Consider the following 12095-nt stretch of genomic DNA (forward strand, 5'->3'; position numbering starts at 1 on the left):
AACTCTCGAGACCTGGCCTACAATATGAGGGCCAGAAGAGGGTCTGCCGAGGGACACATAATCACCACAACCATATTCACCGCAAGTCTAGAGCTAGGTCATTAGAAATCTTAGCCTCTCGACGAGATCTTAGTCATAGCCTTCGGCTACCCCATTGTAAAACCGATATATTCGATAATCAAGATTAGGCAAGCAGGAAGTAAGGGTTTTACCTCATCGAGGGCCCCGAACATGGGTAAATCTCTCTCCCTGTCTGTTTGGTATCCGATGTCGTCTCGTGTCAGCCTGCAGGATTCCGTCAACCCTAAGCCCCAAAAGGTGGGCATTTCCGAGGAGCACCCTCGTCAATTGGCGCCGTCTGTGGGGACCCTGTTGGCACAAGGCTCGTCATTGGCTACTTCAGTCATGTCATCCACAACTCCATCAGCATCGCCGACGTTGTCGTCGGCCCCTTCATCACCAAGCTCGGGGAACTCGATTCGATTTGGGTCCTTCGAGTTTACTCCGCACAATAACTCATCTCGTCCGATTTTTTCGGATCTGCAAGGCTGGTTCATCCACTACTGCATCAACGCCGAGGGCATTCTTCGGCTGCCCGATCCGCTCGTCTCCAACACAACAAGGACTCCCTCGTCATCGGCAGCAGGATCGACCGCGTCGACTCCGGTCTCAGTCGGTCTATCGACTGCACTATTGGCATCAACACCAACATCTTCACCACCATCGACTCTACGCCGTTCGACGTCATCTATGTCTGTTGGATCCGATGACTCTATGCCGTCCGATCTGACATCGTACTATTGCCTCAACTGTGACACCAGGCATGGATTGGGCTTGGGTGACACACCGTTTATCTGCAGTGCCAATTATTCTTCGGACGAGGAAAGTATCGACAGCATCACCAGGACAGCTACTACCTGGAAGGTGGCGCATCATCAGATCTACGCTATCCTGAACTCGGTCGACGAAGATGAAGGAGAACGCACCCCGCGTGCCAACCATAGGCGTCACAACATTGAGAACAGCTCTAGCAACGATAATAGTGACTATACTATTACCGAGGAAGAGTGGGAAATTGCGCGTGCTGCTATAACCAACAATACTCGAATCCCTTCTGGAGCTTCGGCAGGGACTCTTAATGCGTACCATACTACCTTGGAAAGAAATCGAGTGCGATTGTAAAACGAGCAAGCAGGCCTCGAGCGACGCTGACACACAGCCGATCAATCCAGTGAGAGACGTAGAGCGTCACATGGTAGTGCATCTCGTAGCAATCAAGGTTCAGGAAGATATCAACTAAGGATGCCTCGACTTTCGGAAGATGATGCAAGGGAGATAACTTCAAACTTGTCCAACTCCTTTATGACCATGGACACCACAGGCATGCTCAGGCCGAAAACTGTCGAGGGAGCAACTGCCAACCTCGCAGCCTACTTGATCAACCACCAGCCGACACCCGATGGGCCCATGGCGCAAGCTCATCGAGGTGCTCTGGAAAGCCTCGCGATCCTTGGAGATAAGCTCGTCTCTAGGAAGGAGAAAGCTACAGATCAGGGCAGTGGATCCAGACATCATTCGAAAGACGCTTGTGATGATATCACACAAAGCAGAATCGACAAAGCTCGGCGACGACGTGCTGCAAGAGAAGGATATGATAGCGACGATTCCGAGAAAAATTCAGGAATATGATGGCGAACTTCGAGGAGCCGATTGCTTAAGTTAAAAGATTCGAGAGACGATGCCACCGAAGAGATTCAAGCCTACTCCCACTGATGCTACCAAATATGACGGACAGCAGGAGCCGAGATCTTGGATAGACGATTACTTACAAACTGTGATCTTACACAAGGGAAATCAAATAGCAGCGATGCAATGTCTGCAGCTTTACCTAAAAGATTCAGCACGAGCATGGCTGAGAGGCTTGCCAAAAGGATCTCTCAGATCCTGGGAAGACTTGGTTGACGCCTTCGTAAAAACCTTTCAAGCCACGTACAAGAGGCCGGTCGGAATCGAAGAACTACGTCATTGTCAGCAGAAGCCGAAGGAATCAATGCGCACCTACATCGGGCATTTTACTGAGCTCCTAAACGCTACCGAAGATGTTTTCGTCGAAAGAGCAATTGATGCCTTCAGTGATGGCATCCGACGGGAATCTTATATCGAAGAACTTGGTCGAAAGAAGCCAAAAACCATCACCAAACTTATGGAGATTGCCAACTGTTGGGCTGATGGAGAAGATCATGTAAGGAAACCTCGTCCATACAGTGACGATGAAGACGATGACCAGCAGAGGCATGATTCAGGCCATCGACGTGATCGCCGTAAGAAGAGGAAAGACCGTGGATACGATGATACTAACATTGTAGCTGTTGGGTACTCCGATCGGCGAGATGATCGATATGATGATAGGCGTGATGATCGTCGAGACAACAATCGCAATAATTCAGGAGGAAATCGTGGTAATTACAGGGAGCGACCCTCAAGGGTCCCGAAATTACCTTTCGCTGAACAGCTAAAGGCTCCCTATTACATACATGCGTATATCGATCCCAAGGAGAACACTAAGAAGTCGAGTCATTTGCTCAGAGACTGTCGATAGTTTATTGAAATGCAGAAGTTCTACGAAACAGGCAGGGGACAACCGCAGCAGCCGAATCCGCCACCACCTCCGCCTCAGCACCAAGTTCAGCAAGTTCAAACCCGTAATACTAATGAAGCCTTTCCCCCACCATGGGGACAGATGAGTATGATTCACAAAACTGGTGTTTCTAGAAGAGAGATGAAGAAACTCACGCAAGAAATCAACCTCGTAGAAAGTACCATGGTGAATATTCCAGAATACGTCGACTGGTCGTTACAGAGCATCCGGTTTAGCAGGGCTGACCATCTGATGTCTATCCCAAAACCAGGTCATGCTGCCTTGGTAGTCAAAGCACAAAGTGGAGACTCAGTATGAGTAAAGTGTTCATGGACAATGGAAGCGGATTAAATCTGATATTCGCAAGCACAGTAAAAAATATGGGCATCACAACCAAAATGTTAGAGGAGTCTGATACATGTTTCCATGGCATTGTCCCTACTTTGCCAGCATATCCTCTTGGCAGAATTTCCTTGAATGTAGTCTTCGGGAAACCCGACAATTTTAGGAAAGAAAGGATCGAATTTGAGGTAGTAAATTGAGAATCACCGTACCACGCTATATTCGGGAGACCAGCTTATACCAAATTCATGGTTGTGCCACATTATGCATACCTAAATCTCAAAATGCCAGGCAACAATGGGACCAATATCACATTTCATGGAAGTTTCTCTCGCTCGAATAATTGTGATCGCGAGTTTCAGAAGATTGCTGCTAAGTTTGGAGTAAAACAAGAAACTATCGATTTTCCTTCTAAGCAATTAGCCTCTCGAGATAAAGATTTCAAGCTTAAGAAGGATGACATCGTAAGAAGTCGAAGAAGAAACCAGATGATTCTGCAATGATAGTTCCAGCCATTGCACCTTCGGCAGTTGATGATAAGGCCTCAGTCGAAGGTGCTAATACTCCGGTGATCATCGCAAGTCACCACTACTAATAAAAGAGCCAGAGAGTCCCATCCAAATCATCTGGGCTGTACAATCACAATATCCAACGCACCACAACCTCTCCGTGTTTGATGGGCAGACAACAACCCACCCACGCACAACTTAATCACAGTCTGAACGCAAACCGCAACTCTAATCCGGCACCCCACCACGCGACTCTCTCTCCCCTAATTTCCCTCAGACGCGATCCCCCTCCCCCCAACATGTCCGCCGCCGCAACCGCACTCGCCTACGCTCCATCGTCGCGCGCCGCCGCCCGTCATCTACCGCATCCTCCCCTGGCGCATGCATCCGATGACCTGCACGTCGGCGCCGTCCTCGCGCACTCCTGCCCATCATCCATCACGGCTGACCCAGTCCCGCAGCTGAGCGGAAGCACCTTCAAAGTACGTCGTTCAACTCAGTTGTTGTCTTTCTTTCCACTTGATTTCGTTTAATTTCACCTTGTCGATCGTCATCATCTGACTCCGCCGCTGAAGGTCCGAGCGCCACCTCTGATCATCAGAGCTCCGATGTCCACCGTGCGCCCACGCGCCGCCGTCCGTCCGATGCCCTTGACAAACCCTGACATTCGTCCGACTGCCGCGATGCTGATGCGCGGCAGCGCCACTCACTGCACCTGCCAGCGCTTGTCCCTACCACACTTGCCCCTGCCGCGTCCGCCCTGCCTCCTCTCGCACCTCGCTGCATCCACCGACGGATACGACACAACCAGTTCCCAGCAGCGACCTCATCAATACGGTCTGTCCTAAACACTAGCCTGATGGTTGGGCAGCACGGATTTCTCAATTGATTTTGCATTTTTGTTCAGGCGTATAGAGGAGCTTCTGCTGATTGCAATCTGCTTGCGGTGCACTTATGTCCACACTCAGATCTGACAGCCGGATCGAGTGCACACATACTATTCTTGACAAGCCATTAATGCAAGCACTTATGTTAATTTCCTACGGATAGAAGCAGGCTTCGCCAATGATCAACTGATCACGGTCAATTGGCCACCAGCTTCACAGCATGCTTTAGGTGTACCTGGATCTTAATATTTGTTCGTTCCATAAATTGGATTTTGTTTTTTATAATAAAATTGTTGTATGCAGGCAGAGCAAATGAAGTAGAAATGGAGGAACCTCGCAAAGAAAGATGTTTGAAGCTAGCGATTTCTACATAACGTCAAAAAGGGTAACGCAAACATTGCAGTGCTAATATAAGGTATATTCCTTTTGTGGTTCTCTACTATGATGCTTCTTATCATCTATACCTAATAATAAAAGAAGTAAGGTTTCTCCTCAAAAAATTCGTCCGTTTTAGCTTTGCCCAGGTTTGTGCTTCAAAATTACAGATGTGCCACCGCCTAAAATAAACACCTTGTTCTTACCATCGCTCCTTTGGTTGTAGTTGCTCATCTGCCACGCACGCTCATCCTTTAACTGGCCCAGGAGGATGGCTCACGAGTGTGGGTCACCCTGGACCAACTATCGTTGCAGGGCGGGCTGTGCTGGTGACCGAAAGGCCCAATTAACTAGCAAAGAGTCATCAGGACCAATTCACGAGAACGTAAGAGAACGGATTATCGCTACGGCTCAACACCAGATATTGTGTGATAGTCCCACCTCGCCCCCGTAAGAAATTTCACCGATTTATATGCGTAAGTTTTCTGGGTTGTAACAAGTCAGAACAAGCAGCATAATCATTGTATGGTCGAGGATTTAATGTGGGAGCGGGATTTAAAAAAGAATGGTGCGCTGCTGTGCCATGAGAAAGGAATTTGAATCAAAGAGGGAAAGCGCGGCAGTGGCGAGGAAGAAAAAGTATGGGGGCGACTCACCCGATCTTTGGATCGAAATAATTTAACCATGCTGGACACTTTCAGTGAAAGCGAATGGGCAGAACGGGCTCCAGGCTCCAGCGACGGAGGAAGATTGGGGCCTTTCCATCGGTGGAGAAGATGTGGCCATGGGGGGCGGACTGCTCCTCTACATAAATAGAGAGACGTTATACGATTTCGCTGCTACTCTCGTACTGAAGTAGTACAAAAGATCTACTCAATTTTTTAAGAGAAACCATCTTCTATTGTTTATTTATTTTAGAAAAAAAAGTTATTGTTGCTGTTTATGACACTAGATTTTGCTGCTGTTTTTACTAAAATTTGGCTAAATTGATTTACTGATATTTGACCTGCTATTTATTTCTCATATAAATGGACAACTCTTGGTTCGAATTGTGAGTAGGTTAAACAGGACCGCAAAACATACAACTTTAGCTCAAGAAGGTCTCGTGGCACGCGTGTCTAAAAAAGCGGATGGAGAATCCGTAGCAACGCACGGGTATTTTTCCTAGTGTTTTACAAATGTATGAAGCTTGCACGCAGGTGTATCAAAGTTTAAGAATAATTGCATTATATATTATCAGACATATGCAAGGTTAAAATATGTCCAATTCATATTCTTGTGAATCGTATTATTGTAGTGGAACTCCTGATATCCTGATACTTCCTGACACTTTCTACTTACTATGTCTTAGCTATTTCGAGCAAAAAGGTATCACTTGCATGGGTTCTTTAAAAATAAAAAGTCAACCAGATCAGGAGTAAATTTAAGAAACATGAAGAAACTGGAAGATTGGTCTTAAGATTGGAAGAGAGTGAGATGTTGTCTTTTCTTGTGTCATTGCACATATAGTTGTCCCTAAGCTGAAAGGTTTCCCAGAAGGTCTAAAGGATTTTTAAAGGATGTTGTGCATGACCTTGTGTCGAGCATCGATGGCAAGAACTACATAAGGTACAACAAAGCTGGTACAAGATGAAGAGATGCTCCCAAAGATACAAAACTCGAACATGGAAAGTTATCATATATGGATCAGAATTCTATTTGTTGCAGTACATGTAATGAGTTCTTTAGGTAATGCATTGCATTAAGATATGATAAGCTAAAGCATTTCCATACTAATAGATATAAATTTTGTAATATTTCTTTACAAGTGGCGTGCTTTGCCAGAACTCAGGTTGCCCCATTATTTACACCATCAAAATGAGGTATAGAAGAGTGTTCCACATCAAAAAAGAAAAGAAAAGTTGACAATACCTCCTTAGAATTGCTATTCGTAGTTCTTATCAACACCTGCTTAGAATCGCTACTGAATAAGACATTAAGACCCTGCTAGGGTAGTACACTTGATGAACATATGTTGTTTCTTAGAGCCTGATGCTACTGATATATGATTCCAAGAACAATTTGAGTCTCATATCATGCAAAGTATTGTTTTCTCTTAATTCATTGTATGATTCAAAGTAATTTTGAAGTCAATGCTAAAGATTTGTAAGATCCATTGTCTACACCTCTCCTTCGTCGCCGCTCTCCGGCATTAGTGATCCGCAAGGTGAGGGGCTACACAAGCACATTATTGTTTGCTCTGAAGAATTAGCATATGTTGTTCTTATTGCTGTGGCAGAACTTTTGCATATGTTTTTAGGGTGTGCTTAACATTTGCTTCATGTGATTGATGTTGATGCAGCTGTAACGGCTAAACAGCTGAGTGATGTGATGAGGGTGGAAGGGCTCACGTATGATGAGATCAAGAGCCAGGTTTTCTTTTGTTAGAAAGTAAAACCACAATATGATATCAAATAAAGCCACATCGGGAGGAGAGTACATGACAGCGCAACAAGTTGCAGTCCGGCTCGCCCTAGGGTCCTATGTAACTCACCGGAATGAGTCGCGCGGTGTCGAAACAGCCGTGATGGCGCCAAGAGAAGGAAGAGGAGGACAACAAGACTACAGCTGGGAGTTGCAAACGTCATGTGACGCCCCGGAACCGGTACCATGAGGATTCCAGCGATCCCGCCGAAATCCGCACGATATCGATTCAGAGACGCCCTCCGACACGACGTGCGCGATGAATCACACACGTGATGCCAGAGGAATTAACACGAGCGGTAACATTACAACAGGATTACAATAGAGCCCACAATATACATATATTACAACAACGACTCCAACGAGTCAAGATACAAATATACAATACAAAGATCCAAATCATACGAGAAGATCGAATACATTCGAGTACGGACAAGATACAAATTGGACTAAGAGTCCTGAAGATAACCGGTGGCGTCCATAACCCTGCCCAGGCCAAGCCGGAAGGGTAACCTTGCTAACGTCGTCATCTCGTACCTGCCAAAGTCGGGCCATCGGTTGCCGACAAGAGAGGAAGCAAAAGAGAAAGGGAAAAGGCGAGAGTAAGTACCAAGGAACGAACTCCGGCACGTACTTAGCGAGACTGGAAATGGCTATGCTCGCCGAGCGAGTATAAATATATATCGCCTGGGGCTATATGGTAGGTTTAGCGGCAGCAAAACTATAACCAATAGAGACACGCTACAACATTCGTCTAATCAGAGAGATAAGAGAGCGCACAAGGTAACAGATAAATTCTACACAAACATAACCCAACCGATTACACATATCCCCTTCAACAATTGCGAAGAGGCAATGTAAAAGGCACTCAACGTTGGACAAGTTTTATTAGATACCGGTTGTAGTAATGCTATATTACTACACAAGTTATTAGCATATTATTAGCAATAAGTTAACGGTGTAAGTTGTTCTATGATCAAGCTATACAATTCCAAGTCGTCCATAACCGCGGACACGGCTTATCGATAAGATGTACACCCTACAGGGGTTGCCCAAATGTAACCATACGCATGCTCGACCCGCTTCTTACAGGCGATGTCTCACGTCAAGACCGTTCCCAGTTCAACAAGAAAGTCTAGGGGGGCCACCCAACTAAGCTACCCGTGACGAAGTCCGGCCGTACTCCGAGACGGACCCGGAGGTTGCGTAGGCGTCTAGGCGGGCACTAACGGCCAAGCACTAGATAAGTCGTCTAGCAATTATGCGGTGCGGTACAGAAATAAACCACCCGAAGGCAACAGGAAGTAAACACCCGAAGGCAACAGGAAGTAAAGCATGGCATACATGGCATAGGCAAATAAAACCAAGGTTGTGGCCCCCTTTTCAACTGACTTGAGAAAAGGTAATGGGTGAGGGGGGGTCCCAATAATCGTCCCCACGCATGGGTAGAGTGCTCAATCTCGGAACAAATAACAAGAACTCGGGTCCTAGGGGACATTAGCAAGTCAAAGTTCCGATGCTTTCGCAAAGGGGCTCACAGATGCCTCTGCTTACAATTTTAGTTGTTAACAGTTAAGTAAAGCATGTGTATCTCCAACAACTGATATAGCATGTGATAACCTTCCAACAACCCAACATATCCCGATAACAGATCGAGATAAACAACAGATCCTAAACACGCCTACGACTCGCAAGGCTCAAACATCAAACAACGGCTATGGTTAAGGAATGATACATATAGGATTATTATGGTAAACAAGTGGAATATGACACGTGACTCGATAAAGAATCGCAACATAAGGATAGCAATGCGAGGGAGAGTGTATAATAGGTGAAGAGAGAGGGCTCGCCTGTGAAAAGCTGCAGAAGAACTTGTCGGAGAACTCGTCGTATCTCACGTCAACACTTCGTGATCCTACCCCGGGAAGAAGCAAATGCTGGAACACACAACACATGCAAGTCTTACTACTACGGATAAAGAACCGGCATGAGCAAGATGCAGGCATGCATGACATGGCAACGATGATGCGATGCAACTTATCCATTTAAGCGGAACTGGAATCCCGACACACAAATTAGGTTGGAGTTGCATTTTCTACCGTCAAAGTTAAGTATTCATTAGCATGGCATAACATGGCAGGGGTGCGCTACTTCAAAATTAAACGGAGCGGGGAAACCCTAGTCGGTGTCCGAAATACTCCGCATATATGTTAGGTGAACATGCATAACTATCACGTCACGACATGATGCGAGATGCAAACAAATGTATGGATGGCATATTCATGATCCTTGCATTTTTCTGATCAAAAACCATATAGAACACTTTTAATTTGGAGTTACCAATTAAAAGTTATTAAGAGAATAGTTTTTCAGCATTTTAAATTATAGAAACAGATTTTATTAAATGGAAAAGGACCTGGAAATAATTTCCAGAAAGGGGGAAGGACCCCGGGTTTATTTGAAGAGGTTCCAGGGGGTTATGCTGAAAACCATCCGAGCTAGGGACGGCGGGTTGAGGAACGAAAAGATGCAGGGGCCTAGCTGAAAAACTTTTAGATCCAGATCTGGAAGACTTTTCTCACCGGGCGGGGTCTTAGCCCGTGAGGCTGTCAGGTGGGGCCGGATGCTGACGAGGCGGCCACGCTGGCAAACCAAGCGTGCACGCACAGGAAGTGCTCGACGCGGGGCGACGGTGACCACCTGCAAGGCGGCATGGCGCGCGCGGGCGCTGCAGGCCATCCCAGGGGGCGAGACCAGACGCGTTGGCTTCATCTCGCCGGCGCGGACCGGATGGAGGCGACGGCATCGGCTGGAGCTCGTCGGAGAGGCACCGGCGTCGAGGTGCTGCGGAGGAGGCGGTCGGCACAAGGTGAAAAGGGGGATCCCGGAAACAAGGAAGGAAACGAGGGGGTCAGGGAGGTGCGGCTGCTTACCAGGAACACGCAGGCTTGCTTGGTTTCGCCGGAGGAGGGCCATCGGCGTCGGAATTCGAAGAAATTGGCAGCCGGGCCTGAGAGGGGAACGGCGAAAACGGCGGAGATGGAGGGGGCCCTACGGCGATTCCTTGCACGAGAAGAACGAGGAGAGGGAGGCGGATCTCTGGGTGCCCTCGGTTTGGAGAGGGGAGGCCGGTATCGTCGGGGCGCCGGCGAGATTCGCGTGGAGGCTCCCGGTGGTTCACAGAAAAGATGAGAAGAAGAAAGGGGAGATGGTGGCGGCGCCAAGATGGGAGGGGGTCTAGGGTTTCGCGGAGATCACGAGGCGCTAAAAAGGGAGAGGGGAGAGAGCAGGTGGGGTGCGCCGCGGTGGTTGGCGAGGAGGACCACTGCCTCCTCACGCCATGTGCGTGCTGGGACAAAGAAGACGACAACGTCGTCGAAAAGAAGAGCGAAAAGGTACGGGTCGGGTTCTGTTGGGCTGGGCCGGAAGAGAGAGGGGGAAAGTGGGACGGACGGGGAGGAAAAGGGAGAAGGGCCCGAGGGGTTGGCTCGCTGAGTGCTTGGAGAAGAAAGGAGCTGGGCCAGAAGGGAAGGAAGAGAGGTGGGCTGCCGGGTTGGGCTAGGTTAGCAGGCCGCCGGGGTAGATAGGTCCAGGGAAGATAGGGTTAGGGGTTTTCTTTTCTGTTTTGTTTTCTTTCCCTGTTTTTATTAAAACTGTTTGAATTCAAAAACCTATTCAGCTTTGAATTGGAATTAGATACGAGAGTGAGATTCAAAACTGATTTTCAAAATATTTACCTTATTTGTAAAACAAAACAAAACACCTTTATATTCAAAAACTTCTTTGTTGGAAAAATATTAATTATAAAATAGGTAATATGAGGGAGAGGGAGATTAGGGTTTTATTTAAACTGAAAGATAAGGGAGGGTTTATAAAATAGTTTTATTTAATAAAAAAACATGGATGACATGATGCATATGCCATGAAGATGCATGGAAGAAAAAGAACAGACAAAATCTATAGGGGTCCTACCCGGGGCCGTTACAATCGACACCACTAACAAGGAACCTCGCCCCGAGGTTCCACGTCAACCTAAGGGGGAGAGAGGTGAACTACCGGATCTTCTTGTACCATGTTGACAAACACCCGACCTCGAGATGGAACCTTCTTCTGGCGAAGTGTTGATCTTCTCGACACCACTAACAAGAATTCTTGCTCCATGCTGATCGGGCGACACCACTAACAAGAAGTCGTTGCTCCGCTATTGATGATGCGCTTTGTGTGGATCCTCCGAAGATCAGACCTAGTAGGTGAGGGGCAAAGATCGTCCAACCCGCGTTAGAACCTAAGACTCGGAAAAAACTCAGATAAGAGAGAAGACTCAAAACTCGCAAAGGTAAGAGAAGAAAGAATATAGGTAAGAAGAAAAAATCAGAGCTAATTAGATCTATCCAACGAATTTTAGAAAATAGGTTTTGCCACTAAACACTACGTCAGTTGGCAAGGTTATCCTACAGGCTGGACTAGTGGGGTACCGTCAACCTGAGCTCTGATACCAACTTGTGACGCCCCGGAACCGGTACCATGAGGATTCCAGCGATCCCGCCGAAATCCGCACGATATCGATTCGAGACGCCCTCAGGCACGACGTGCGCGATGAATCACACACGTGATGCCGGAAGGAATTAACACGAGCGGTAACATTACAACAGGATTACAATAGAGCCCACAATATACATATATTACAACAACGACTCCAACGAGTCAAGATACAAATATATAATACAAAGATCCAAATCATACAGAAGATCGAATACATCCGAGTACGGACAAGATACAAATTGGACTAAGAGTCACGAAGATAACCAGATGGCGTCCATAACCCTGCCCGAGGCCAAGCCGGAAGGGTAACCTTGCTAACGTCGTCATCTCGTACCTGCC

At 47.1% G+C, this 12095-nt stretch overlaps 1 long non-coding RNA gene across 1 annotated transcript; it reads left to right on the forward strand.

The window, feature by feature from the left end:
* The first annotated feature begins 4463 nt into the window (after nt 1–4463).
* LOC124669795 lies at nt 4464–4752 on the forward strand. Its single transcript, XR_006992328.1, has 2 exons — nt 4464–4605; nt 4680–4752. It is a non-coding gene; the product is annotated as an uncharacterized LOC124669795 (long non-coding RNA).
* The last annotated feature ends 7343 nt before the right edge of the window (nt 4753–12095 follow it).

This window comes from Lolium rigidum, chromosome 7 (assembly GCF_022539505.1).
Source record: "Lolium rigidum isolate FL_2022 chromosome 7, APGP_CSIRO_Lrig_0.1, whole genome shotgun sequence".
Lineage (NCBI taxonomy): Eukaryota > Viridiplantae > Streptophyta > Magnoliopsida > Poales > Poaceae > Lolium > Lolium rigidum.